The following is a 4,716-nucleotide window of genomic DNA, read 5'->3' on the forward strand; positions in this document are numbered from 1 at the left end:
CCGGAGTGGGACGCCGGGAAGGGGAAGGGCAGGGCCGGACGGGGCGCGGGAGAGACGGAGCAGAGGGCGCTCCGCGCGTCCCGCGTCCCCAAGCGCGACGGCGCGCGACGGTCCGGAGAGGAGAGGAGACTCCCGCGCGCCCCAAGCCCAGAAGGGGACCCTGGAAAGCGGGGGGGGGGGGAGGCGTGTGTCCCCCGGCATCTTAAGAAAGAATAAAACGGGAGAAATGCGTTTATTTTTTACGCGGCGTGACAATAATGCGGCGGCCCGGGGCGAGAAGGCGCAAAGGGGGGGTCTCGGCGCGCTTCCTGCAGCCGTCCTGACAGGGCAGCGCTGCGCCTCCGCGGCTCGCCCGGGGCTTCCTGCACCACGCTCTGAAGGCGTAGACCCCCCGCTTCCCCGGCCCTCCCCGGTTGCGTTCACACGGCGCCTGCTTTGCGGGATTTGCACGATACTGGCAAGCGCATTAGTGGATTCGCAGCGCAGAAGCCACCTTGGGCTTAGCTGATGTTAATCCTAGTCGAGTTCACACCATCGGCTCTTGGTCTTTCCTTGAGTGGGGTAAGCGTGGGGTGTGAAGGCAGCCAGATTAGAAATGTTCCTGGATGGGGAAACAGGCTCCACACCCGTCCAGTCTGCTGTTCTTTCCCTGCCCTGATACATGCGTGCAGAATCTTGAATTGGGGAGTTGCATCCTTCGGAATCACGATTAATAGCGCCGAGGATATATGGGGTTTTCTCCCCACAACATGTGAGGGCTGATCCAATTCAAAGAGCTAGGGAGATGTCACACATTTAATGTTGTACTACAGATATATAAATAAGGGCGCACACATTCAGTATCACAATGTATGTTCCCACGGGAAGAGCCTGCGCATCTGACAATATCTCCTCAAGGGCCATTCAGCTGGGCAACTTCAAGGAAACAAGAAGGATGCCTACACCAGAAGGGCATCTTTAATGCCAGTCTGGGGGTAAGACACAAAATTTTGGAAGCTAAGAGGACTATCCCACCCTCATTTATAGTCAGCTCATTAAAGTGGAGTTTCTGAATGGTTTGAGATACTTCTTGGGTGACTGGCCATCTGGGCTGAGTTGACCATTATGATGGGATTTCAGACAATTAAAAAAAAGCTATTAGTTTTAAAAAAAACTTGGAACACCTGATCAATAGGGATGTATCTCCAGCCCTACCCTATTACATTTACCCATCTCATCAAGTCCAGCAAGAGGGGTATGTTGCAGGTCCCATCTGCTAAGGCAGTGTTTTTCAACCTTGGCAGCTTGAAGATATGGGGGCTTCAACTCCCAGAATTCCCCAGCCAGCAAGGTTGAGAAACACTGTGCTAAAGTGTTCTGGCAAGACCAAGAAGATGTGTCTTTTTTGCTGTGGCTCCCACCCTCCGGAACATCATTCCCCCCAAGGTGAGACTGGCCCCATCTCTATTAGCCTTCCAGAAAGCCCTTAAAATGTGGCTTTTCTCCTAACCTTGGAGATCCCATGGGTAGCCTGCAAGGTGGTTATACAAAGTACTATGTTAGGTGATGGTGATTCTCCCGGAATCTTGGTGTTTTATGTTTTTAATTTTATTTAAGTTTAATTATTGTTATATTGTTTTATTTGTTGTTACGGTTGTACGCCGCCCAGAGTCACATTCAGTGAGATGGGCAGCTATATAAATTTGCTAAATAAATAAATAATATCCTATGCTAGGTCATGGGTGGCATAATATACTTAATAAACCCCTGTTGGCTGAAGCCATTGAATACATAAACTATAAACCAGCCTTTCTCAACTTTTTGACCCTGGAGGAATCCTTGAAATATTTCTCAAGCCTCGGGGAACCTCTGCACATTCAGGCTCAAATAGAGGCCAGGAGTTACAAAATTATTATATTCATTTCATGGGTAGGCCTGTATATATGCATTCACGGTGGTCAGACTGAAAATAAAGAATGACACCTCCTTAATGTGAAATTGCCTGAATTGGAATTAATTTTTTAAATAAATCATGATCTCCCAGGGAACCCCTAGTGACCTCTCGTGGAACCCGAGGGTGCCACAGAACCCTGGTTGAGAAACCCTGCTATAAACTAATGGATTATTTAAAAAATGTATTGGTTGACTAGTACACTCATCCCAAAACAAAACAAGTCACGTTATGGCTTAACTTGCTGTACCAACCTAGGCAAAATAGTCTACCCAGCGGTAAGTAGAGGCTGAACACAGGACTTTCCAATGCTGTACGTCTTCTGCCCGCCAAAGATTGGGCTGCTGGTCATCCCTTACTGTAATTCTGAACGCTGCTTTTTTCATATAAAAATAAAAGCATTGCTCCTTTTGCAAAACTCTTGTTATTTTGTTGAATCCCATCCTGTGTGGGTTTGTGGTCTGATCATTACACAAACCCGAAGCCTGTGAGCTAATCAGATTTTTCCCACAGATGGCAAGCACTGATGAAACATAGCCGTGTGCCAATGATGCTGCAACGGGCTCTGGGACACAGGAGGCGGTTTTTGAGGCAGCATAACTCAAAGCAGCAGTTGTGCTAGGCAAACGAGAGAAGAGGGTTAGTCTTTGGTTATTCATCAGAAGGCATCTCGCTGGCCAATGCTGGAAGCATCTTTCAGGAATGCCTCCGAGTATTGTCTCCCCTCCTCCAAACCAGTGTTTCTCAACCTTGGCAACTTTAAGATGTGTGGATTTCAACCCCCAGAATTCCCCAGCTGGCTGGCTGGAGAATTCTGGGAGTTGAAGTCCACACATCTTAAAATTGCCAAGGTTGAGAAACATCGCTTCAAACTCTCCCTCCAGATCCACTTCTCAGGAAACGTAAGGATTCTTGGGGATTTCCTCCATTGTTCCTACTTTCCTCTGTTGGACTTCATCTCCCATAATCCATGTTTTTGTTGTTTATTCGTTCAGTCGCTTCTGACTCTTTGTGACTTCATGGACCAGCCCACGCCAGAGCTTCCTGTCGGTTGTCAACACCTCCAGCTCCCCCAGGGACGAGTCCGTCACCTCTAGAATATCGTCCATCCATCCACCTTGCCCTTGGTCGGCCCCTCTTCCTTTTGCCTTCCACTCTCCCTAGCATCAGCATCTTCTCCAGGGTGTCCTGTCTTCTCATTATGTGGCCAACGTATTTCAGTTTTGCCTTTACCATAATCCATAGCTGGCACAAAAGTGAAACCAAAAGAGCTAAAGGACACAAGATTGGGAACGGCTTCTCAACTCTAACCAAGCAAAAAACCCTTGATCAAGCACATAGTTTATATATTTCTTTTGTCCTTTTTGTTCCCTGACTCATACTTCACAGCATGGATCTTGGGGCATCCTCCATCAGACAGAAGAAACAACTCCAGGGGTTTATGTGATCGCCTCCTTGAAGAAAGAGCAGGCTGAACCCATACAGGGACATCTGCACAGGGAGCTAAAGATCTGCAAGATCGAAACTGTATCCCTTTTCTGTGCATGACAGGAGGGATGGGGCTTGGATTACTACTCGATGCCCACCATCCTGCAGATTTTGAATACCCCCCAATGTCCCTGAAACCATAATTTGTATAAATATGCATCCCAGGCTGGCTTCTCCTAGGTCTCAGTCTTATGAATAATAGAATCATAAAAGCACCGAGTTGGAAGGTAACTCCAAGACATTCAGTCCAACCTCCTAGATCAGCCTTTCTCAACCTTTGACCCCGGAGGAACCCCTGAAATATTTTTCAGGCCTCAAGGAACCCCTGCACATTCAGGCTCAAAGATAGGCCAGAAGTTACAAAATTATTATATTCGTTTCATGGGTAGGCCTGTATGTATGCCGTAACAGTGTTCTTAGGCTAAAAATAAAGAATGAAACTTTCCTTTTTAATGTGAAATTGCCCGAATTGGAAATAATTTTTTAAATAAATTGTGATCTCCCAGGGAGCCTCTAGTGACCTCTCATGGAACCTGAAGGTGCCACAGAACCCTAGCTGAGAAACCCTGTCCCAGATGATGCAAGATCTGCTAACGCATTTCAGATATACGGCTATCCAGTTTCAGTTTGACAGCCTGTAATGAAGGAATCCACATGGCTTCATGAGGCTGTCATGCGCTGCCTACCTCCGAGTAATACTCAGACGCTGATTCTGTGAAACAGGCTCTGGTTTATTCGCAGTGTAGGTACAGTATAGGAAAAAAGGTGAGAGTGACAGGAGCGCGCCGGTGCGGGGTTTAAATACCCCGCGCCGGTCAGCGCCCCCTCACTCGCGGTTACGTCACCCCCCCTTTGTCCAACACGCTGTCCTGCCGGTAGGTGAGGGGTTGCGAGGCCCCGCTGGCGTTCCGGGATCGCCCATCATCGGTTTCCCTATTCCTCCGGTGATTGCTGTCAGCTGGGCGATCTCCGTTGCGTTAGCGCTAACAGCTTGGGTGTGCCTCGCGATCCGTTTAGCCATTGTCTCTTGTCCTTCAGTCTTTGTAAGTTGATGGCTACTTATCTTGAGCCCCTTCCCCTATTTCCTTGTTATTGTCATGTGTGCCATTGCGCTGATGTCTTCAGCTCAACGGCACTCATGACATACTGCCCCCTGTCCGAATAGTGCCCCCCCCCCGGTTTTCTGGTTTTTTACCAGGAGAGCTGTCAAAATGGTTTCTTTTTTTTTCTTTTTTTTTTTAAATTTCCCGCCGGAGTGTTTTTCGCCCCTCCCTTTGTTCCGCCCTCCACCACGTGTC

This window comes from Candoia aspera, chromosome 1 (assembly GCF_035149785.1).
Source record: "Candoia aspera isolate rCanAsp1 chromosome 1, rCanAsp1.hap2, whole genome shotgun sequence".
NCBI classification, from domain to species: domain Eukaryota; kingdom Metazoa; phylum Chordata; class Lepidosauria; order Squamata; family Boidae; genus Candoia; species Candoia aspera.